The sequence below is a fragment of the Miscanthus floridulus genome, chromosome 3 (assembly GCF_019320115.1).
Source record: "Miscanthus floridulus cultivar M001 chromosome 3, ASM1932011v1, whole genome shotgun sequence".
NCBI lineage: Eukaryota > Viridiplantae > Streptophyta > Magnoliopsida > Poales > Poaceae > Miscanthus > Miscanthus floridulus.
The window spans coordinates 101537665-101563464 of NC_089582.1; the positions used below are offsets into that span (position 1 = coordinate 101537665).

Consider the following 25800-nt stretch of genomic DNA (forward strand, 5'->3'; position numbering starts at 1 on the left):
ATGGCACGCATGCTGTGGTAGTTCAATCCTATTGGATTACCACAAGATCGAAGGTGTTGAAAGCTAAGCTAAGCTTATTGTAATGGCCTGGCCAGCTTAAACTCTTAAGCCTTAGCCATAGTAACAAATGAAAGCTCTTCCAGTGGGTCCAATAACTCTTCCCTCCTTTTATTTTTTTTTCTTTTTTCTCCGGGAATGCCTTTGCGAGCTCCTCTTGGTTGCTGTTAGCACACATCTTGAAAGATGGTAGGCATTCCATGATGCCAATAAAACTATAAAACAGGGCGCAAGCTCTAAAATGGTTCATGGCTGCACTGTCTAGCACCATTCCCAACCCAAAGTTAAGGCAGTTAATGCCAAGTAAGGGTACCATTTTTCGTGTGGATTGAAGGGGCTAGCGACTAGCAAGAATTTCACTCTCATATCAGCTTGGCTCGGTTCGGTCCAACTCGAGCTGGGTCGTTAGACTAACAAGCCGAGCTAGAGGGGCAGCTCGGCTTAGCTCGTTACAGAGCTCGAGCTGACTCGTTTAACTCGTGATCTAATAAAAAATAGGATGTACATGTTTATAATGTTTATGCTACATTAATTCCAGAAGGTGTCGTCTACCATTATGCAACCATACATGATTAATACATATCAGGTTCATCAAAAGTATCAACCATGCAACATATGTCATGTTCGCTTGGCTGATAAGCATAGTTGAAACTACTATTGGCTGATTTATTGTGAGAGAAAAATACTGTTCGTTGGCTGAAAAAGTATGACTTATAAGCCAAGCGAACATGGCGATAGCTGGTTCATCCATGATCATGCAGTTCCAGCATACTAACTAGTTGCTTGCCACCATAAACTTAGGAAAGTCCATAGATTCATTGTCAGCATCATCATCTTCTCTCTGGAAACAATCCATAAAATTAATATTTAAGTACCACAACAATTATAAAATTAAAATTCATATGAATCAGCTGAAAAATAAGGATTACATACCAATAGAATAAGTGTACACTTCTAGGTCAGCATCATCATCTTCTGGATTCATGGTCATTGGCTGATAGGCATCAGCTTGTTTTAGCTCGTGAGTTGGCTCGTTAAAATAGCGAGCTAGACTTCCGGCTCAACTCATAAAAAAGTTAAAATGAGCCGAGCTGAGCCGGCCACGAGTCGAGCGAGTTGACGAAACGTGACTATTTTGTCCGGCCCTAATCAGACATTATGATTTATGAATAATCTGCAACTGCAGGACACTTGCAACCACTAATATTTTTCCCAACGTACTCACCTCGCTGATGCTGAACATTGATAGGCGCCACGGATTCGCCGGTACAGCCTCGGCCTTGCACAAGGAGTGATGGGTGAGCCAGCTTCCCATCTGGCGGCCGCGCGCCAGCGGCCGCTCTGTCGCTCGACCAGGCTGGGTTTCGGGCCCCGCTGACAACCGCGCCCTCTACTTGGCAAGCCCAAAATCCGCTGGAGCTTAGGTCCGCAAGGTTGAACCCACGCACAGCGGCACCCATGGGCAAGCATCACGTCTCGGTGGTTTTGCTGCTGGTGGTTAAGTGGTTTTGCCTCACCGGCATTGCCGCCCTCCGCCACTCCGCAGTCCACAGTCCCCGGCTGCAAGCCGGGTGTGTACGGGCTGGTGAGTGGTGACTCAATCCAGCATTGGGCTCTGTTGATTTTTTTTTAATTTTAACATTTTTTGAAAACTAATTTTAAATTTAACACTGTCTGTTTTTTTAAACTAACACTTTTGGCCACGCCTATTGCCCTAGCGCGGTCAAATGTCTGTGCCGCGTCATGAATGGTGGCGCGGTAGAGGGCTGACATGGCAGCGACCGGAATCGCGATCGTTGACGTGGCAGGGCTCTGCCGCGCCACCGATCTTAGTGCGGCAGTGCCGCGCCATGGAGCATGGCGCGGCTGGGCCAAATAAATATCGCGAGCGAGCCCACCCGCCTGCCGCCAGCCGCATGCGCCCCGCCGCCGCGCAGCGCCCGTCGCCAGCGCCCACACGAGCCCACGCCCGCACGCGCCAGCGTCGGCCGCGCCCGCCCGCCCACGCCGCGCCCGGCCACTCCCGCCACGCAGCGTCCGCGCCACGAACGCCGGCGCGTCAAGACCGCCCGCTCCTAAGGTACCTCCCTCTCGATTTTATGTTATTTTGATTATTATTGTTTTAGGATAATTAGTGATTTAGGATAGTTAGTAATTTAGGATGGTTAGGGTTTTATGATTGTTATTGATTTATGATAGTTTGTCAAATTTAGGATAGTTAGTGATTTAGGATAGTTAGGTTAGTGAATTTGTTTGTGATTTACGTAGGTAGTTTTTAGATTTGAGGTTGTGTGTTCTAGTATAGTTAGGATTTTGGGTTTAGGGATTGATTAGGTATTTATCATTTAGTTTATAGTTAGTTATTTAGTTAGGGATTTTGGGTATAGATACTAGTTTACAAATATCTATACTTACTAGTGCATGATACGTCGATTTTGATGACTTCATGAAGTTTCATCAAATGCTTATATTCCTAGTGAAGTTGTTTATGTTACTAGTGCGTGATATGTCTGTTAATGTTACTTTGAATATATACATGTGCTTTCATATTATGTTCGTATTGCATAACAAGTAGTTAAAATTTTGCAATGCTACATAATATTAATTTGAATTTTGTTAATTTGAATACTCTAACGCTTAGTTTATCAATTTATAATAGGATGACCCCTCCCACGTAGCACCTATTGTATCACATTCTTGAGGTGGAGTACGACGACCAGCACCGAGCACATATCTTGAGTGACAACGACGCAGAGGTTGCCTTGTCTACTTTGAGGCCCCGCATGCACACCAGGGCGCACTAGTGGGACGAGCATTATACGCCGTACATACGGCGTGCCGGCTTCCTCGATCTTATCCGTGTTGTCAACCACGGTCTTCCACCCCTTGACACAGCACTACTTACTACAGCTGTAGACAGGTGCAAGTGCATTATTTGTACGTAAACTTTTTTGTAATAAATTTAAGGCAACTAACAGTCATTCTATTCTTATAACAGGTGGAGGCCTGAGACCCACACGTTCCACCTACCTTGTGGCGAGATGACCTTGACCATTTAGGACATGAAGGCTATTTTTGGCCTTCGGTTGGAGGAACTTCTAGTGACAGGGATAGTTGACAACGATCACTGGAGTGAGCTGGTAGCTCAGTTTACTGGCTTTCTTCCACCGGACAATGAGGCTTCCAAGAAAAATAAGTGAGAAATTGAAGCTTATTTAATACTTGCATTGCTTTCCTGCAGCCATCGGGTCTCATTTTCTTTGGTAAATTTCAGGAAAACTTCCTGTGTTTTGTCGTCCTAGATCATGGAGCGCTCTGATTACTTGGACCCATAGGCTGAGGAGGCTCAGATCGACAGGTTCGCTCGAGTGTGGCTCTAGCACTTTTTTGGTGCTTTCCTCTTCCCAGATGCCTTGGGCAACACCATTAGCTGGATCTTCCTTGACATACTACGCCAGCCGTGGGAGAACATAGCGGCTGAAAGCTCTAGTTTGGTTTTGGTTAATTGATGAAACCCTAAGTGCTAACCTAGTTTATCAAAGTAATTATGAGATAGGTAGCACTACTCCAAGTGATAAAGCAATGGCGAAGATCATGACGATGGTGATGGCATGGTGATGATCAAATGCTTGAACTTGAAAAGAAGAAAGAGAAAAACAAAAGGCTCAAGGCAAAGGTATAAATAGTAGGAGCTATTTTGTTTCGGTGATCAAGACACTTAGCGAGTGTGATTATATTTAGGTTAGATAGTCGTACTATTAAGAGGGGTGAAACTCATATTGAAATGCGGTATCAAAGTGCCACTAGATGCTCTAACTCATTGCATATGCATCTAGGATCTAGTGGAGTGCTAACACCCTTAAAAGTATTTGTGAAAATATGCTAACACATGTGCACAAGGTGATACACTTGGTGGTTGGCACATTTGAGCAAGGGTTAGAAACTTCATCGGTGCCCTATACAAAAAAGATAGGGGTTCAAAGAGTGACCTAACGCTGGTGGTGCAATGATCGAACACTGGATTCAGAGTCCGATCAGTGACAGCAGTAAGCACACGGTCTCGGTCTTGTGACTGGACGCTGGCGTGTAAACTGACTGGACACTGGCAGGGTGCCTCCGGTCAGTGCTGATGTACACTGACATGAGTAGCATAGAAGAAAAGTTGAGTGACCGGACGTTGGGTGAGTCTGGTCGAGCATGACCAGATGCATCTGGTCGTGAAATTTCGCGTTTGGAACCTTACTGGAAATGACCAGATGCTGGGGTCCTACATCCAGTCACTTTCTAACTGACACGTCCAGTCATCACTTGACCATTGAGATCGGGCGATCGGCATTTGAAGCCAATGACACGTGGTGAGCATCCGTTGACCGGACGCTGAGGTCCAACGTCTGGTCGATATAACCAGCACGTTCAGTCACCCCATGTTGTGCCCAGTGAAGGGGTACAATGGCTCTATTTCATGGGGACTTCTATTTAAGCCCCATGGCCGGCTCAAGCTCACTCTCTTGGCCATTTGCATTGACATAGCAACCTTGTGAGTTTAGCTAAAGCCCTTCCACTCATCTCCATCATTGTTTCATCATCATTGTGAGATTGGGAGAGAATCCAAGTGGATTGCTTGAGTGATTGCATCTAGTGGCACTTGGCATTCATGTTTCGTTGTGGGATTCACTTGTTACTCTTGGTGGTTGCCGCCACCTAGACAGCTTGGAGCAGTGAGGATCGTTGAGCGGAGGTTGGTGATTGTCTCTGGCTCCGATCGTGGTGATTGTGAGGGGTCTTGTGCCTTCCCTGGTGGAGAGCCAAAATGTAACTCTAGTGGATTGCTTATGTCATTGAGTTACGTCACTTGTGGGTAGGTTCTTGCGGTGTCTGATTGTGTGGACGAGGTTCATGCAACACCTCTTAGCCGCCGAACCACCAAGTGTTGGTAGACACAATGGGGACTAGCGTGTTGACAAGCATGTGAACCTCGGGAGAAAAATTGGTTGTCTCTTGCCCTTTGGTATTCTCCTGGTGATTGATTTAGTATTCATCTTGTAATTGGTTCACTCCTCTACACGGCGGTATAATCATCATACTCACTCATTTATAGTCTTACAAACTAGTTGTAGCAAGCTCTTTAGTGTAATTAGAATTGAGAGCTTGCTTTGTTATTTTAAGTTCATCTAGTGGAGCTCTTTAGAGTAGCAAGATTGAGAGCTCTTAGTGAGTAGTAACATTGCGAGTTGTGTGCCTAGTAATCATTCCAACTAGAATTGTTGGATAGGTGGCTTGCAACCCTTGTAGAGCTAGAGCTAGTTTGCATTTTGCTATTTGTCATACTAATCAAATTGCTCTAGTTGATTTGTAGATTTTTAAATAGGCTATTCACCCCCCCTCTAGCCATATTAGGACCTTTCAAGTGGTATCGGAGCCGTGGTCACCGTTTGATTGAAGGCTTAACAACCTTGGTGTTAAATTATGGCTCAAGTTATGTTCAACCATGTGGGGAGCAAACCACCGTTCTTTGATGACACATGCTATGATTATTAGAAGAGAAAGATGATGATGTATCTTGGTTCAATCAATGATCAAGTATGGGAGGTGACCGAGAATGACTATGCTATCATTAATCCTGATGACCCCACCAACCAAGACAAGACCAACAAGCAATGTAATACAATGGCTCTCAACACCATATACAATGCCATTGATTCCAAGGTGTTTGAGCAACTCAAGGATTGTGAAAGAGCAAATAAGGTGTGGAGGAGATTGGAGGAAGCATATGAGGGCACACTGGCGGTGAAGAGTGCTAAGTTGTACATTCTCAAGGATAAGTTGACAAGCTTCAAGATGAAGGAAGATGAGAGCATTCTGAAAATGTTCCATTGGTTGCAAGTGATTGTAAATGACTTGAAGGCCTTGGGAGAGAAGATCAAGGATGATGATATTTCTCATCGGTTCTTGATGTGCTTACCTCCAAGATTTGAGATGTTGAGATTGCTTATCATAAGAGGAGGATTGAAGGAGATTACCCCTAACCAAGTACTAGGTGATGTCATGACCCAAGAGACATACCGTGTGGAAAGGGAGGGGGATGACAAGGATGACAAGAAGGAAGAAGAAGAGAAGAAGAAGAAGAGTATAGCATTCAAGGCTAGCTCATCATCATCCAAGAACAAGGGCAAGTCCAAGAAAGAATCAAGTGATGATGATGATCTTAGTGATATTGATGATGAAGCTATGGCCCTCTTTGTACGCAAGATGGGAAAATTCATGAAGAAGAAGGGCTATGGTGCAAGAAAGAGAAGAGATCACACCAAAAGCAAAGAATATGTGAGAAGATGCTACAATTGCAAGAGTCTTGATCACATTGTAGCAAATTGTCCCTATAATAGTGACAATGATGAGGATAATAAGAAGAAGCACAAGAAGGATAAGAAAGAAAAGAAGGAGAAGAGAATGACCTTCCAAAAGAAGAAGGGTGGAGGCTATGTGGTCACTTGGGATAGTGATGGCTCTTCAGATAGTGATGACTCTAGTGATGATGGCAAGAAATCTATCAAGAAAGCACTAGCAAGCATCGCCATCAACAACAAGCCCTCCATCTTCGACACTCCTTCGACATGCCTCATGGTAAAACCCACCAAGGTAAAATATGATGTGAGTGATGATGATGAATGTGAAAGTGATGCTTGTAGGAGTGATGATGATGATGAGGAGTACTCCAAGGAGGAGCTCATGGACATGTGTGAGCAAGTGCATACTTGCTTTGAGATGAAGAGAAAGGAGTGCAAGGAATTGAACAAGAAAGTCAAATTTCTTGAGCAATCCCTTGATGAGCTCAATGCCACTCATGAGAGGCTAATGGAAGCCCATGAGAAGCTTGTCAAAGCTCACTCAAAGCTTGAGAAAGCTCACTCCTCTCTCATCGAGCAAATCAAAGAGGAAGCCAAGAAGGAGCAAGTGATTGTATCATATGATGTGGGACTAACATGTGATCTTATTGATGAATCTTTTTATAAGCTCATTATAGTTTCTCCCACTAACACTTCTTGTAGCACTACTACTTCTACTTCACCTTTGAGTGATGGTCTCACTTGTGATGCCTCATGAATGGTGGAAAATGAGACCCTTAAGAAGGAGGTGAATGAGCTCACTTGTGCCTTAGGCAATGCCTATGGTGGAGATGCCTGCTTGCTAAAGTGCTTGGGTAGCCAAAGGTTTTCTCTCAATAAAGAGGGATTAGGCTATACCCCCAAGAAAGGCAAGGCAGCCTTTGTCACTCCCAAAGTTAACTTTGTGAAGGGCAATGGTCGGTTTTGCAATAGATGCAAGCAAGTTGGGTAAGTAGAGCAATATTGCAAGATTAACAAGAACAAGCTACCTATTGTATCCTCAATTAAATTTGATTCTTGTGACATGCTTGTTAAGGGTGCCAATGGTGTGAAGGCTAAGTTCATTGGTACACCAATTATGGGCCCAAAGAAGAAGGTTATTTGGGTACCAAAGACCTTGGTAACTAACCTTCAAGGACCCAAGAAAGTTTGGGTACCTAAAAAGAATTGATCTTCTTTTGTAGGTCAATTATAAAGCTGGAGGAAGGCATTGGGTGCTTGATAGTGGGTGCACACAACACGTGACCGGTGATCCAAGAATGTTCAATTCAATCAATAAAAACAAGAGCAATGGGATTGATAGTATCACATTTGGTGACAATGGCAAAGGCAAGGTCAAAGGGCTTGGTAAGATTGCAATATCCAATGACTTGAGCATTTCCAATGTGCTACTAGTAGAGAGCTTGAACTTCATCCTTTTGTCGGTGGCTCAATTGTGTGATATTGGTTTCAAGTGCATATTTGGTGTGGATGATGTAGAGATTATAAGTGTAGATGGATCTAACTTGATATTCAAAGGATTTAGATATGAAAATCTATACTTAGTTGATTTCAATGCTAGAGAAGCTCAATTGACAACATGGTTGATCACTAAGTCTAGCATGGGTTGGTTATGGCATAGAAGGCTTGGTCATGTTGGAATGAAACAATTGAACAAGTTGATTAAGCATGACTTAGTTAGAGGCTTGAAAGATGTCACATTTGAGAAGGATAAGCTATATAGTGCATGTCAAGCTAGAAAATAAGTTGGTAACACACATCCTAAGAAGAGCATGATGAGCACATCTAAGGCATTTGAATTGATGCACATGAACTTGTTTGGACCAACCATATACACAAGCATTGATGGAAACAAATATGGATTTGTGATTGTGGATGATTTCACTAGATACATATGGGTATTCTTTCTTGTTGACAAGAGTGATGTGTTTGCAACATTCAAATCATTTGTCAAGAGCATTCACAATGAGTTTGAAACAACCATCAAGAAAGTTAGAAGTGACAATGGTAGTAAATTCAAGAACACTAGAATTGATGAATTGTGTGATGAATTTAGAATTAGACATCAATTCTTGGCCAAGTACACTCCTCAATTAAATGGCTTAGTTGAAAGTAAGAATAGAACTTTGATTGATATGGCAAGATCAATGTTGAGTGAGTACAATGTGAGTCATTCATTTTGGGCCGAAGCAATCAACACGGCTTGCTATTATAGCAATCGACTCTTTTGTCACCCCATGATGGAGAAGACACCTTATGAGATTTTGAATGGAAGAAAGCCCAACATAGCATACTTTTGGGTTTTTGGTTGTAAATGCTACATATTGAAGAAAGGCACTAGATTGAGCAAGTTTGAAAGGAAATGTGATAAAGGTTTCTTGCTTGGTTACTCTACTACTAGCAAGGCTTATAGAGTTTGGAATTTGGCTAGTGGTACTCTTGAGGAGGTTCATGATGTGGAGTTTAATGAAACAAATGGTTCCCAAGAGGAAGATGAGAATCTAGATGATGTAAGAGGCACTCAATTAGTCAATAAAATGAAGAACATGGACATTGGTGATATAAGACCTAGAGAGGTGATTGATGTTGAAGATGACAAGAATCAAGTGCTCTCTAACTCAAATGTGCAAGCTAGTGGTTCTCATAATCAAATTCAAGCAAGAATTAGTGATGACAAAGTGCAAGATCAACATCAAGTGGCTAGTTCATCATCTCAACCACGTGATCTATCAAATGCAAGCAATCAAGTGCAAGTGCTTCAACCAACCAATGTTGCAAGAGATCATCCCTTGGACACTATCATTGGTGATATTTCAAGAGGTGTACAAACTAGATCAAGATTGGCTTTATTTTGTGAGCATTTCTCGTTTGTGTCATCCATTGAACCTAAGAAGATAGATGAAGCTTTGAAGGATGTTGATTGGGTCAATGTTATGCATGAAGAGCTAAACAACTTCACAAGAAACCAAGTATGGGAGTTAGTTGAGAGGCCTAAGGATCATGATGTGATTGGAACCAAGTGGGTCTTTCAGAACAAGCAAGATCAAGAAGGGATAGTAATAAGGAACAAAGCAAGATTAGTGGCTCAAGGTTACACTCAAGTTGAAGGTCTTGACTTTAGAGAAACATATGCCCCGGTTGCAAGATTAGAAGCAATTAGGATCTTGTTAGCCTATGCTTGTGCCCACAACATCAAGTTGTACCAAATAGATGTGAAGAGTATATTTCTCAATGGGTACATCAATGAGCTTGTGTATGTTGAGCAACCTCCTAGTTTTAAAGATGAAAAGAAACCCAACCATGTTTATAAGTTGAGAAAGACTTTGTATGGATTAAAACAAGCACCTAGAGCATGGTATGAGAGATTGAGGGATTTCCTACTCTCTAAGGGATTTAAGATGGGAAAGGTTGACACCACTCTCTTCACCAAGAAGCTTGGAAATGACTTGTTTGTAATGCAAATCTATGTTGATGATATCATATTTGGGTCAACAAATCAAGATTTTTGTGAGGAGTTTGGCAAGATGATGGCAAGTGAGTTTGAGATGTCTATGATTGGAGAGCTTAGTTACTTCCTTGGTCTTCAAATCAAGCAAATGAAGAATGGCACATTTGTAAGTCAAGGCAAGTATATCATGGACATGCTCAAGAAGTTTGAAATGAATGATAGTAAAGCTATTAGTACACCAATGGGGACAAGTGGAAGCTTGGATAGTGATGCTAGTGGCAACATGGTGGATCAAAAGATGTATTGGTCTATGATTGAAAGCCTACTCTATGTGACCGCATCAAGACCGGATGTGATATTTAGTGTATATATGTGTGCTAGATTTCAAGCCTCACTAAGAGAAAGTCATTTGAAGGCAACAAAGAGAATATTGAGGTACTTGAAGCATACACAAAATGTTGGATTGTGGTATCCCAAAGGAGCAAGATTTGAGTTGATTGGATATTCAAACTCCAATTATGCGGGATGCAAAGTTGAGAGAAAGAGCACATCGGGCATATGTCAACTATTGGGAAGATCACTTGTGTCTTGGTCATCAAAGAAGTAAAATAGTGTAGCACTTTCAACCGTCGAAGCGGAGTACATTTCGGCCGGTAGTTGTTGTGCTCAATTACTTTGGATGAAGGCTACTTTGAGTGACTTTGGAATTAAATTCAAGCAAGTGCCATTGCTATGTGACAATGAGAGTGTCGTAAAGCTCACTGAAAGCATATAGGCCCCTTGTTGGGTTTCGGTGATTAATGACAATACAAGATTACTATGACTAACGTGTGTTTTACAGAGGCAATTAAGTTAGGTCATGGTAATGGAGATCAATTGAGCAATCAAGGTTGCCATGCCCCTATGATGGAAATCATTTCGGTTTTCAAAGGATGGACGACAAGGTTAAGGATGACTAGTTCTAAGTGTCGATTGGAGTTGGAGTGACACTTAGAGTAGTTTAGGACTTTGTTTTTCCTTTGGCCATACTATTAAGGGGGGTATGGATGGGTAGCTTGACCTAGATGAGTCTAGTGAGTTAGGTGTGGTGCACAATTATTTAAACTAGCACTAGGTAGCTCCACAATAGCCCTATGATCCAATGGAGCAAACTTCATTCACATATGTTCGAGAGTTGGAAGTGAATGGAGGGTCAAATGCTGACCAGACGTTGGCTCCGGTACGACCGAACGCTGGCCGTAGGGTCCGGTCAGTACATTTGATCAAGGTGATTGCATTCGGTACGACCAGATGCTGGAGTGGTCAAGTGACTGGACGCTAAGAGGCAGCGTCTGGTCGACTCCAGTAAGGTTCCCGAGAAGGAAATCTGTGACCGGACGCGTCCGGTCAATGCTGACCGGACCCTAAGGATCCAGCGTCCGGTCGAGTACAGTAAGCATCCAGTGAGGGTTTAACATGACTGGACACATCCGGTCAGTGGTGATCGGACCCTACTAGCGTCTGGTCAACACTTAAACACTGGTGTGTGGGTTGAACTGACCAGAGCGTCTGGTCAACATGACCGGAGCGTCCGGTCACCCCGCAGAGGCACATAACAGCTTGTTTTTCAGGCTACCTTAAATAGAAGCTCCACTCGTGTGTGGAGTTACTTTTGCTCATTCCAACAGCTGAGAAACACATTTGTGAGTGCCAAGAAGAGCAAGGTCCTAGTAAGGTGATTGAGATTCGTGAATCCAAGAGAGTAGCCTCATTAGTGAATCAAGAGTAGCAAAGTGTGCATCCACCGTTCTCATTAGGCTTCGCGTGGTCAAGTGAGAGTTCGTACTTGTTACTCTTGGTGATCGCCATCACCTAGATGGCTTGGTGGTGATTGGGAGCTTAGTGATCACCTGGCGGAGCTTGTGGGTGACCCAACTCCAGTTGTGAGCGGTTTTGGGTGATTCGCCGTGACGGAGTGTCAAAGAATCAACCTGTAGAGAGCACTTGATCCTTGCGCGGATCAAGGGGGAGCTACACCCTTGCGCGGGTGCTCCAACAAGAACTAGTGGGGAGTGGCGACTCTCCAATACCTCAGCAAAACATCGCCGCGTTCCTCTCTCTCTATTTACTTTGAGCATTTACTTTGAGCAATTCAATACTTGTCGTTACATTCATAGAATTGCCATGCTAGAGTAAGTTTGGAACATAGGTTGCAAGTCTGTTGTGCGTTAGATTAATAGAAACACTTTTCTAGGCACAAGAGGTTAATTGGGCTAACCATAGGATTTAATTATTGCAAGAAAATTTAGAATTAGCCCAATTCACCCCCCTCTTGGGCATCTTGATCCTTTCAATTGGTATCGGAGCCTCGTGCTCATATTTTTAAGCTTAACCGCTTAGAGCAAGATGTCTCACGGGGATGGACCTCCTCCTATCTTTGAGGGAGATGACTTTCCATATTAGAAAATCCGCATGGAGACGTACTTAGAAGCTCTAGACGTTGGTATTCTTAGAGCCACCTCACAAGGCTTCCCAAAACCTCAGGATGCTACTAACTTACAAGGCGATGAGGTTAATTATGAAAAATGGAATGCAAGGGCTCAAAACACCATCTTTAGAGGCCTTTGCAAAGATGTGTTCAACCGCGTAAGGAACCACAAAGATGCCCATGCACTATGGTCGAACGTTTATGCGCTCCATGAGGGAGCCAAGTGTGAGCGTGAGGAATGCTATCATCTTGTGATTAAAAAGCTAAATTCATTTGAGATGCTTCCCAAAGAATGTGCTAATGAGATGTATTCATGTTTGAATGTTCTTGTAGAGGAAGTCAATGGGCTTGGACTTACTCAAATGTCACTATCCGATGTTGTGAGAAAGATCTTGAGTGTCCTCCCCATTGACAAATATGGGCATATTGTGACCGTGTTACACCAAGGTGATCTTTTCACTACTATACCGACACAAATCTTGGGAAAGATTAATGCTCATGAGATGTACATGCACATCACACCACAAGATGGCTCATCCTCTACCAAGAAGAAAGAGAAAGACTTAGCATTCAAAGCTAGCTAAGACAAGGGCAAAGCAAGACTTGAGTATGAGAGCTTAAGTGATGAAGAAGATGAAGATGAAAATCTTGCTCTCATGGTGAAGAAAGCCGCCAAGATGCTAAAGAAGCTAAACAAGAGTGGCATCAAGTTCGACGGCAAGAAGAAGTTCTTCACATGCTCTAGAAGAAAGCCAATCTCCAAAATGGATTGCTTCAATTGTGGTGAACTTGGTTATCTAGCACATCAATGCCCCAAGCCCAAGAAAGACAAGTTCAAGAACAAGAACAAGGGCAAGAAAGATGACTCAAGTAATGAAGATGAAGATGAGAAGAAGAAGAACAAGCCATACAAGAAGAGAGATGGCAAAAAGAGGGACTTCCACAAGAAGAAGAAGAGTGGAAAGGCCTACATCGTCGGTGATTAGCTCACGGACATTGATTCATCTAGTGGATCATCCAATGATGATAGTGACAATGAGAAAGTGGCTGCCATTGCTATTGATCTTCCATCTTCACCGCCACCATCACCATCATCCTCTACACACCTATGCCTTATGGCCAAGGGTGAACGCAAGGTAACTAATAATGATGATAGTAGTGATGATGAGCAAGCTAGCGATGATGATAGTGATAGCGATGATGATGATTCACCTTCATATGATGATCTTGTCAAAATACTAAGAAAATACACTAAGATCATTAGAAAGAGTAGAGCTAAAAATGAAAAACTTGATGCTAAAAATGATTCACTCTTAGCAAAGTGTGATACATTGCAAAAGGCTAATGATGAGCTCAGAGAAACAAATGATGCTATATCATCCAAACTCAAGGAGCTCAAATCTTCTAAGAAAGAGCTTAAAGATAAACATGATAAACTTGAGTGGGTGCACAATGAGCTCATCACTAGCCACAACAAGCTAAAAGATGAATATACAACTCTTAAAATCAATCATGATACTCTTGTAATTGCTTAAGAATTTTTACCAAATGAGCCACATGATGCTACTAACCATGTTGTTAAGATTGATATAGCTATATCATGTGATGATTTGATTGATGAGAGCATTGAGCAAGGATCTAGTGGCAAAGGCAAGAAAGTGGTTGAGTGCAATGACTATGATGAATATGTCAAGCTCAAGAATACAAATGAAAAGCTCATGAAAGATCTTGAAGAGATGAAAAGCCACAACACCATTGTGCTAGAAACTCTTGATCATGACAAAGAGTTGATCCTTGAGAATGAGAAGCTCAAAGAAGAAACCAAGAAGCTCAAGGAAGAAAAGAAAGATGATGCTCTAAAGGAAGAAAATAAGAAGCTCAAGTTGGAGAAAGAGCATCTCAAGATTGGGTTGAGCAAGTTTGCTAGAGGCAAGCACCTCCAAAGTGAGCTACTCATGAACACCATCATGAAGATGGATAGAAGTGGCATTGGATATGTGGCAAGTGTAGAGAAGAAGAAGGCTCAAGTTCAACAACAATAATCAAAGCCAAAGCCAAAGCCAAAGAGATGTTTTGAGTGTGGACAAGAAGGCCATTTTGCTCATGAGTGCCAAACTCCACCGCCACAACCCTTGCCCAAGCATGCTAGACCCTTTGCCTTCAATGCTCACTACATGCTTAGAAAGGATTCTAGTGGAAAGATGAAAGTCATGTTCTTAGGTCCCCCTAACAAGAATAGGCCTAAGAAGATTTGGGTGGCTAAGTCACTTGTTGAGAAGGTGAAGGGCCCTCAATAAGTTTGGATTCCTAAAGCTTGAATCTCTTATGTGTAGGTGAACTACAAGACCGGTGGAAGTCATTGGGTTATTGATAGTGGTTCCACTCAACATATGACCGGTGATCCTCATATGTTCACCTCACTAGATGAAGAGGTAGATGGACAAGAGAAAATAACATTTGGAGATAACTCAAAGGGCAAGGTTAAAGGATTGGGCAAAGTGGCAATATCAAATGACCATTCCATCTCCAATGTGCTCTATGTTGCTTCATTGAGCTTCAACTTGCTATCCGTTGGACAATTGTGTGATCTTGGCTTCCAATGCTTGTTCACTGAGAAGGAGGTTGTTGTATCCAAGGTAGAAGATAATCAAGTGATATTCAATGGATTTAGATACAACTTATATCTAGTGGACTTCACCTCTGAAGATGTAAATTTGAAGACTTGCCTATTCACCAAAACAACACTTGGGTGGCTATGGCATAGAAGACTTGCTCATGTTGGTATGAGTTCACTCAAGAAGCTTATGAAGAATGATTTGGTGAGAGGGTTGAAGGATGTGAAGTTTGAAAAGGACAAGCTTTGTAGTGCATGTCAAGTCGGCAAGCAAGTTGCAAATACTCATCCAACCAAAGCTTTCATGTCAACCACAAGAGTGCTAGAACTTCTTCACATTGATTTATTTGGACCAACAACATACAAGAGTTTGGGAGGGAATCTCTATTGTCTTGTGATTGTTGATGACTATTCAAGGTACACATGGGTATTCTTTCTTCATGACAAATCCAAAGTTGCATCTTGCTTCAAGAAGTTTGCCAAGAGAGCTCAAAATGAATTTAAAGTGAAGCTCAAGAAGATAAGAAGTGATAATGGAAAAGAATTTGACAACACAAACATTGAAGCTTATTGTGATGATGTTGGGATCAAGCATGAAGTCTCTGCAACTTATACTCCTCAACAAAATGGTGTAGTTGAGAGGAAGAACTGGACTTTGATCACTCTTGCAAGGACAATGCTAGATGAGTACAACACCCCGAAGCTCTATGGGCAGAAGCAATCAACACCGCATGCTATGCATCAAACCACCTATTCCTTCAAAAGTTCCTTGGCAAGACACCTTATGAGTTGCTCAATGGGAAGAAGTCAGACGTCTCCTTCTTTAGGGTGTTTGGTTGCAAATGCTACATCTACAAGAAGTGGCAACACCTAGGGAAGTTCCAAAGACATTGTGATATTGGTTTTCTTGTTGTTACTCATCAAAGTCCAAAGCATATAGAGTATTTAATCATGCCACTGGCTTGGTTGAAGAAACATATGATGTGGAATTTGATGAATCTAACGGCTCCCAAGGAGCACATGAAAATCTTGATGATGTAGGTGATGAACCATTGAGGGAGGCTATGAAGAACATTCTGGTTGGAGACAACAAGCCTAAAGATGATGAAGATGATGTACAAGTGATAAATCCACCCTCTTCATCAAATATACCACAAGATGGTGAAAAAGATGGGAGAGTAGAAAATAAAGACACTCATATCTCCCATGAGCAAATGGTGGTACAAGCACAAGATGTTGATGCTCCACAACCTCCTCCTCAAGTGGTCAATAGAAGAAATACACCTCTCCTATAAGATCATCCACAAGATCTCATCATAGGGAGTCCATCAAAGGGTGTAATGACTCAATCTTAAAAACTTACTTCATTTATTGCTCATCACTCTTTTGTCTCTTGCTATGAGCCTACCAAGGTAGAAGAAGCTCTTAAAGATTTGGATTGGATCAATGCCATGCATGAAGAGTTGAATAACTTCACTCGCAATGAAGTTTGGACTCTTAAAGAGCAACCAAAAGGTGCAAGAGTCATTGGAACAAAGTGGGTGTTCCGCAACAAGCAAGATGATCAAGGTGTTGTTGTGAGGAACAAGGCAAGACTAGTTGCAAAGGGGTTCTCCCAAGTTGAAGGTTTAGATTTTGGAGAGACCTTTGCACCGGTTGCAAGATTAGAAGCCATCCGTATTCTACTTGCATATGCATCACATCATGAAATGAAACTATATCAAATGGATGTGAAAAGTGCATTTTTAAATGGCTTTATTAATGAATTAGTCTATGTTGATCAACCTCCCAGGTTTGAAGATCCTAGATATCCTAATCATGTTTATAGGTTGTCCAAGGCACTGTATGGGCTTAAGCAAGCCCCAAGAGCTTGGTATGAGCGCCTTCGGGACCTCCTCATTGAGAAGGGCTTCACCATTGGGAAGGTTGACACCACACTATTCACCAAGAAGCTTGATGGGCATATCTTCATTTGTCAAGTATATATTGATGATATCATCTTTGGATCATCAAATGAAGATTCATGCAAAGAATTTGGTGAATTGATGTCGAAGGAGTTCGAGATGTCCATGGTTGGTGACTTACATTCTTTCTTGGTTTTCAAGTCAAGCATATGAAAGAAGGCATCTTCATCTCTCAAGAGAAATACATAAGATCTTCTCAAGAGATTCAAGATGGATGAATGTAAGCTAATCAAGACACCAATGCCTACCAATGGACATCTCAACCTAGATGAGGGAGGTAACCCGGTTGATCAAACTCTCTACCATTCTATGATTGGTAGCTTGTTATATTTAACCGCATCTAGGCCCGACATCATGTTTAGTGTGTGTATGTGTGCTAGATTTCAAGCTAATCCTAAGGAAACACATTTAATTGCCGTAAAAAGAATCCTTAGGTATCTTAAGCACACACCAAGCATTGGCCTTTGGTATCCCAAAAGAGCTATATTGAATTAGTTGGCTATTCCGATTCAGATTACACCGGATGCAAAGTTGATAGAAAGAGCACATCTAGAGGGTGCCATTTGCTTGGTAGATCACTTGTGTCTTGGTCCTCCAAGAAACAAAATAGTGTGGCTTTGTCCACCGCCGAAGCGGAATACATTGCCGTGGGTGCTTGTTGTGCACAAATTTTATACATGAAACAAACTTTGCTAGACTATGGTGTAGTTCTAGAAAAGGTACCTCTTTTGTGCGACAATAAAAGTATGGTAAAACTTGCAAATAATCTGGTTCAACACTCTCACACCAAGCACATAGATATCCGCCATCACTTTCTAAGAGATCATGTTGCTAAAAATGATATATCACTAGAAGGTGTAAGAACCGAAGATCAATTAGCGGATATCTTCACTAAATCGCTAGATGAGGCTACATTTTGTAGATTGCGGAATGAGCTCAATGTGCTTGACTTTAGCAACTTCACTAAAAATTGAGCTTGTGTTGTCCCTTGCATTCATTGTAATATACAACATGTTTATTTTTTGATAATGCATATAGGGCTTGTCTAACATGGTTAAGATATCCGCTGAAAAGCGTGTGAAGAAGCTTAACCTTGGATCAAACTTGACAAGCAACTAGATTTACTTACAAAGTATTGCATATGCATGAATGTTGTTTTGTCGTTTTGTTCCATTTGCCCTCTTATTGCCTATTTTCTTAAAAAGAATTATAGCCTAAGGCAAAATATTTTGAAAAATATGAGGGTTTGAGAGAGGTCACTCACATCAGTCCTAATTGGTGTTTATTTGGATCTTATTCATGTTGGGACTTGATTGGGAATAGGCAGCGCGGAGGAACATTGAAGATTTGCTGGAAAAGAGTGACCAGACACTGCACCGGACTCTGCTGTCCAACGTCTGGTCAGTTCACAGGAGGTGAACAGAAGCTAAAGGAGTGACCAGACTCTGCGTTTGAGCGTCCGGTCAGGAAAGGTTCCAGCATCCGATCGATCTACATGGCGTTCAAGGCAACTGGCCAGACCCTGCCTGTGTCCGGTCATGGACCACCGGACATGTCCGGTCATGATTTCAGAGGAATTGGACCTCTCTAGAATCAACCGGACGCTGGGTGGTAGCGTCCGGTCACTACCACCGGAGCATCCTGTCAGCAGATCTCGTGCGGCTTTAGGACTCTTTATCCGTTTCCTTTCTTGTCGCGTTGGGGGATCTATTTAATCACGCAGCCGTACTAGTTCCTTGACCTATTCCGCCATCGATGCCATAGCAGCCGCCAGCCAGTGCGCCCGCAACCACCGTCTCTAGTCACGCTAGCTCGCTGCACCAGCTCACCGCGTCATCGCCACCGAGCCCCGCAGCCACCGTCTCCCGCCGCCAGCCAGTGCGACCGCGCGCCACCACAGCCGCGCGCCACCGTGACCGAGCGCCACCGCTGCCACTTGCCACTGCTGCCCTACTCAACCAGCACCTCCCTGAGCCGCGCCGTGTCTCCTCGTGCTCCCAAGGCGCCTATCCACACAAGCCTCGCTAGAGCCGCTCCTTTCCTCGCCGCCATGTCTCCTCATCGGCAGTGCAGTCCACGTCCAGCATCGGTAAGGCCCTGCTTGTGCCCTAGCAATCCAAGTTTCCATCTTGCCGTGACTTAGCAATTCATCATAGCATTGACTTCAATTGCATCCAGGGCTATCAATTCATCGCTCATCGCGAACCCTAACCCTAGGTCTTCCGGTGGTTCCCCACGTGTCACTTTCCTTTTCATCGGATCACCGATTCGTCAGGTAGCAAGCCAGTCGTTTCTATTTTGCATCTAAATTGCTTGCTCTCATAGGGTTTCGCATCTATTAGATATATCATATTTACTTGTATATCCATCTATTTCATCATGCAGCGAGTCGGTGCCGTTGAGGTGATAGGTGCAGTTGTCAGTTAACTCAGAGCCAAACTTGCAAGTATGGACCGAGGCCAAGCCTCGAAAGTGTTAGTAGATAGTTGATCTTGTCAGCGGCAGTTTTTCTCTTATCAGATCAGATGGCTCGCACTAAGAATGTTGGTGGTGGTCTAGGAGATGACGATCGGAGGCCCCCGCCTCGCTTGCCCGTAGGAACAAAAGGCAAGGCAACAAAGCAGGTTACATCAAAGAAGCGCAAGTATCCTGATGCAGAGACAACGAGAGCAGTAGCAGTCACTGAGGCCGTAGAGCGTGCTAAGAGAGGAGGTGCTCACAATGGTGTTGTCATTATAGATCAGCAGCTTACACCAACATAGAGGGCAGCAGTTGAGGAGGCCGAGCATCTTCATGGTGGTCCACCTAGGACTGTCATGATGGCAGGACATCGTCTGGCTATTGAGGAGCCTTGGCCTCAGGGGGAGTCCTAGTAGGAGCCACAGCAGCAGCCCCCACCAGTAGAGCCTCAGCCAACTTAGCAGACTCAAGAGGGCCAGTAGGCCGAGGAGGCCGAGGAGACCGAGTAGGCACCCCAGCCATAGCTACGCCGCTCTAGTCGTATCAGTGTTCCAGTTCCACCGAGGCCAGCTACATAGTGCAGGGGATCACACCCACCGCCTAGACCACAGGGTCCGCCTCTAGTGGTACATCATGACTTGAGGGCTGCCACGGCCAGGCAGGTTCGACAGCTGAGGTTTATAGAGTTTGAGGTGTTGTTTCCTCCGAGGAGGGATGAGAGAGCAGCAGAGGGTTTCTACACGCCACTATAGGAGGATTTCTATAATGCTTATCTCAACAGTGGGGTAGTGTTCAGATCTCAAAGAGTCTATAGTATTGAGGCTATTGTGGCAGCAGCCAGAGAGCATATCCACCCTTACTTATCATATTTGCTGGGGCTGACAGATCTGATTGGCCAGACAGGATTGTATGTACCATCTTGGGTTCGCTAGTTCTATGCTTCGCTCTACGTTCACCCACAACATAACTTCATACACTTTGCATTCAAAGGCAGAGACTATAGGGTGATGAGTTTTAGGGCTAGGGAGATACTGAGGCTACAGGAGCAACCTGTCAGGTTACATGAGGTATGTTATGGACAGTAGGAGCCTCCCAGGCATCCTCATGGAGGGTTGGTGATGAGGACATCACTCCTTTGGATGTACCAGCTGATCCTCCAACCGTCATGCAAGGTCCAATGACCCGGGCTCGAATGCGTTAACTCAATTTACAGGTGAGCTCGTTCTTAAGCGATCCTTTTCATACTTTTGAGAATAGACTACTACCTAATGATGTTATCTTGCTTAGAAACATTGGAGAGGGTCAAGAGGGACTAAGAGGACATGGAGGAGGTGATGATGACCAGCAAGGACGTCCAACACAAGCCAGAGGCCCAGTCCAATATGAATTCGAGTCTGCCTCGGCCTCCAGGACCAGTCTGTCTTAAACTGGTCGCCTAGGACGCCTCCAGACTCTGTTTTCAATGATCCACATATGGATGGAAATCTAATTTGATAAGGAAGCCAATCCAAGTGGTTTCACGTCAAAAGCTATTCGGAATAAATGGGAATCGTCGAAACAAGTCAGCGTCCAGAATCTACCAGGGTGCTGCGACACCGTCTTTTGGTCTGTTGGACCATGTATCGAGTTTGGGCCCACTAGGGGCGCGTCCAGGGGTCTTGCATGACCCTAGAGTCTTCATAAACAGCTGCCGCCCCTTCATTAGGGTTTGGGTTTTGCTTAGATTATTCTGTCAAGAAACAGTTTCACCGTTCTTCGGTTTGTGAGACCCCAACTCGTGAGATTAATCATACATTTGCAATTTGGTTGCGATATTTCTTGTTCTTGCTTGTGTTCTTCGTTGCGTAGACAGGGATTAGCCTTCTTTGCGAGGTCAACTTGGTCCATGACTCGGTTGATAACCAGAGGAGCTGTGGTGCTAAGATTGCAGGGTTCGATCTTTCGATCTGAAGCCGGATCGGTGTGTCATTCTCTGCCACAACGATAGTTACCATCACCTGACGAAAGATTGGGATCCCCGTCTCCATTAAGTGGTAATTAGAGCTAAGGTATACCATCAGGTTTACTTTTATTCCCTAGTTTGAGTGTTTCATATTGGTCCCATAGTCTAGTGCCATACTCGTTTTTCCTATCCTAGAACCTTCCGCGCCATAGCCTTTGCATATTTTAGTTTCAGAGTCCGTCGTGTTGAGTTTGTGTCCTGGTCGAGGTCTTGTTGCTGGTTAGGTCATGTTAGAGTCCAATTCGTGTGTTTTCCCTCATCGTTTCCATCAAATCTTGGCTGCTGTGACCAATTTTGCACACATTGTTCCCGTTTTGTCCTCTAATTCAGAGCCAATTCTTAAAACTGGTCCAGTTTTCGCATACGAACTCTGTTTTTGACGTTCCATATATGCAAATCGATCAAAAAAATTTTTTGGATCCGTCCATCCCCCACTTTGTTGGGGTTCGGAATTTTTAGATTGGCCAAAAAGTGGTCACAAGATCCTCGTTTCATGGTCACAAGGTTTTTGTCGATTTTCATCCAGTTTTCTAAAAATTCCACAGGCCACGTCTTACACTTGTTTGAGCTCATATTTTCTGTGGTTACTGCTTTTGTGCTCCTAAGTAAAGGAAAAATATAAATAAAATAAAATAAAAAAGTTGAAATTTTCCAAAAAAAACGACAGCAAAAAAAATAGAAAAAAAGAGAGGGGCAAAAGAGGAACAATATCTAGAGGAGCACATAGAGAAGCTCAAAGTGAGCTGTGTTTGCGTGTGATGTCTGGTTCCTTGTTTGTGTTGTTGTTTCCATCCACCATACTTGTTTTTCTCATACCTATCACCTTGCTATCCACCATACTTTTGTCATAACCTGGTACTTGCAACACTTTAGACCAGCAACGAGAACAAGTACTTTGGACTATAATTCAGCATTACTTTCTGTTACTGACTTGTGTGCCAGATATACATATTACTCTTTGTTTGCCTTCCAAGCTCCACAAATTCTTCAGATCACTACAGACAAAGGGCCTTGTAATCTCGGTACCACTACCTCACAGGTATCACAAACCAGCCGCCGGTTGTACCACCCACTGCTTGCGTTGGTAAGAACTTGGTAAGAGCTTGGTAAGAGCTTGCTGTGAAAAGTGACACCACTCCAACCATATAGTCATTTGGTAGGGATAACTTTCATCTGTTTGTTCCTGTTTTTGTGTTTTCAATGGCAGGAGGTGAACAGACTGGAGATAACAATCCTAAGGGTTTCAGCGAGTGTGTCAGCCAAGAGTAACTACAAGCTGTTGTAGAGGATGCCCAAAAAAGGATGAATGAGGCCATCAGGAAGGCCATCACTGATGCACTCATTGAACTCAACATTGGCAATAGCATGAAGAGATTGGACAAGCGAATTTCCATGCTAACCGACAAGGTTACTGAGTTGGAAACCTTTGTGGCGGGCAACAACGACGTTTTCGGCAGCAACACCGATGGTCAAGACATGGTGCATGATGCCACTGGAAACATAGGTCGAGCAGCTATCTGACAAGAGAGATTACGGCAACATCTTCGCCACAACACGACAGGTATGGGTGGTGTCCACCACCACCACCGTCAAGGTAATAATCACCGTGTGCCTGATGATCCTTATGCTAAGATTAAGTTCACAATACCATCTTTTTCGGGTCATTATGATGTTGAGGGATATCTTGATTGGGAGATGATGGTAGAACAAAAGTTTAGTGCCCACCTTATACCTGAGCAGCATAGAGTTAGACAAGCTACTAGTGAGTTTAAGGATTTTGCCATTATTTGGTGGAATAGGCTAGCTGCACAGGATGCTTTACCTGGTACATGGGAAGAACTTAAGGTAGCTATGCATGATCGTTTTGTTCCTCCTTATCATAGAGACTTGCGTAAGAAATTGATGCGTTTAGAACAAGGAGATAAATCTGTACAGGATTATTATGGTGAGCTCCAAAAGGGATTGATGCGCTGTAGTGTTGTAGAGGGAAACGAAGATGCCATTTGTTGTTTTTATTCTGGTTTGAGGCGTGACATTCAGGACATTGTTGATTATAAAGAATTTAACACTGTCAACCAGTTGTTTCAGTTTGCTATGCTTGCGGAAAAGGAATTGCAGGGGCGTGAACAGTAGGGCAAGAGCAAGGTTAGCACCAGCACATACACGCCACGCTCGGCACCATCTTCAGGGCTGACCAAGCCAACCACTTTTCGGACGCCTCCACCAGTGAACAAGTGACCAACAGCCTCTAGAGTTTCCGCTACACCTAAGACACCTCCAGCACGACCTTTAGATTTAGGTAAAAATTCTTTGCAGGTGCCTACCAAGAGTTCCTCATCCGTTGCATCGACGGGATGCACTTCGGGTATTCAGTGCCACCGCTGCCATGGCATTGGCCATGTGCAGAAGGACTGCCCAAGTCAGTGGGCATATAATGCTACAGAAGATGGTTATATCAGCACCTCTGACATTGAGGATGAAGAAGACCAAGATGCAGATAAGGAGGACGGCGAAGTCCATGGTGACGAGGCCACGATGTCCTATAGGAGCATTATTGTACAGTGGGTGCTCAGCTCACAAGTCCAGCAACCTGAGAAGCTACAACGCCATAACTTGTTTTAGATTTTCTTCGTCATCAGCGACCGTCGAGCATGTGTCATTATTGATGGAGGTAGCTGCAACAATTTGGTGAGTTCTGATTTGGTCAAGAAGCTTAGCTTGACCACACGCCCACACCCACGTCCATATCATATTCAGTGGCTAAATGATTCTGGTAAAGCAAACGTAACACAAACTTGCAGAGTTTCATTTTCCATTGGTTCTTATGCTGATTCTGTTGATTGTGATGTAGTACCTATGCAAGCTTGTTCACTTTTATTAGGTCATCCTTGGGAACATGATAATGATGCTACACACCATGGTAGAAGTAATAAATACACTTTTGTGCATAAAGGAAAGAAAATTACTTTGGTACCTTTGACCCCTGCTCAAATTGTACAAGCTGATAGAGAACGCGCTGCTAGTTTGAATGATGTTCAATCTGAAAATCAGCAAGTTGCTAATTCTATTTTCCCACCTAAAAAGGATAAGTCTACATCTATTTCTAAGGCTGAGGGGATTAAATTGAAGGGTGGTGTTATGCTTGCAACAAAATGTGACTTTGCTAAAATTTCTGATGATGATATTTGCTATGCTTTGGTATGCAAACAAGCTATGTTTTCACTTGATGATATTGTTAGCTCGGTACCTCCTGCTATCACTAACCTTTTATAGGAGTATGAGGATATTTTTCTAGCTGAGATACCCCCGGGGCTGCCACCTATGAGAGGGATAGAGCATCAAATCGATTTGATTCCGGGAGCGACCTTGCCCAACCGAGCTGCATATCGAACCAATCCTGAGGAGACTAAGGAAATTCAGCGGCAAGTCCAAGACCTTTTGGACCATGGGTATGTACATGAAAGCCTTAGTCCTTGTGTTGTTCCTATACTTTTGGTTCCTAAGAAAGATGGAAGTTGGTGTATGTGTGTTGATTGTAGAGCCATCAATAATATTACTATTCGGTATCGTCATCCTATTCCTAGGCTAGACGACATGCTTGATGAGTTGTGTGGTTCTATAATTTTCACTAAGATTGACTTGCGAAGTGGCTACCACCAGATTAGAATGAAACTTGGAGATGAATGGAAAACTGCATTTAAAACCAAATTCGGGTTGTATGAGTGGTTAGTTATGCCTTTTAGTTTAACAAATGCACCTAGCACTTTCATGCGCTTAATGAATGAGGTTTTAAGAGTTTTTATTGGTCATTTTGTGGTAGTTTACTTTGATGATATATTGATTTACAGCAAGTCTTTTGATGAACATATGGATCACTTATGTGCTGTTTTTAATGCCTTACGTGATGCATGTTTATTTGGTAACCTTGAGAAGTGCATCTTTTGCACGGATCGAGTTTCTTTTCTTGGCTATGTTGTAACTCCATAGGGAATTGAGGTGGACGAGATGAAAATTGAAGCCATAAAGAGCTGGCCGGTTCCCCAAACTGTCACACAGGTGAGGAGTTTTCTTGGTCTTGCAGGATTCTACCGCCGCTTTATCAAAGATTTCAGCACCATTGCTGCCCCATTGCATGAGTTGACAAAGAAAGGAGTGGTGTTTCGTTGGGGAGAGGCACATGAGGAGTCCTTTAACACTTTGAAGGACAAGCTTACACATGCACCATTGCCGCAACTTCCAAATTTTGGTAAGACTTTTGAGCTAGAATGTGATGCTAGTGGAGTTGGCATTGGTGGTGTTTTGATGCAAGATGGTAAACCTATTGCTTACTTTAGTGAAAAATTACATGGTCCTATTCTTAATTATTCCACGTATGATAAAGAATTATATGCACTTGTCCGTTCTT

At 43.3% G+C, this 25800-nt stretch overlaps 1 protein-coding gene across 1 annotated transcript in view; it reads right to left on the minus strand.

Annotated features, from left to right (window-relative positions):
• Positions 1 to 25800, minus strand: part of LOC136544125 (glutamate receptor 2.4-like) — a 75711-nt gene that overhangs the window by 16828 nt on the left and 33083 nt on the right. The gene's annotated exons all lie outside the window — the stretch shown is intronic.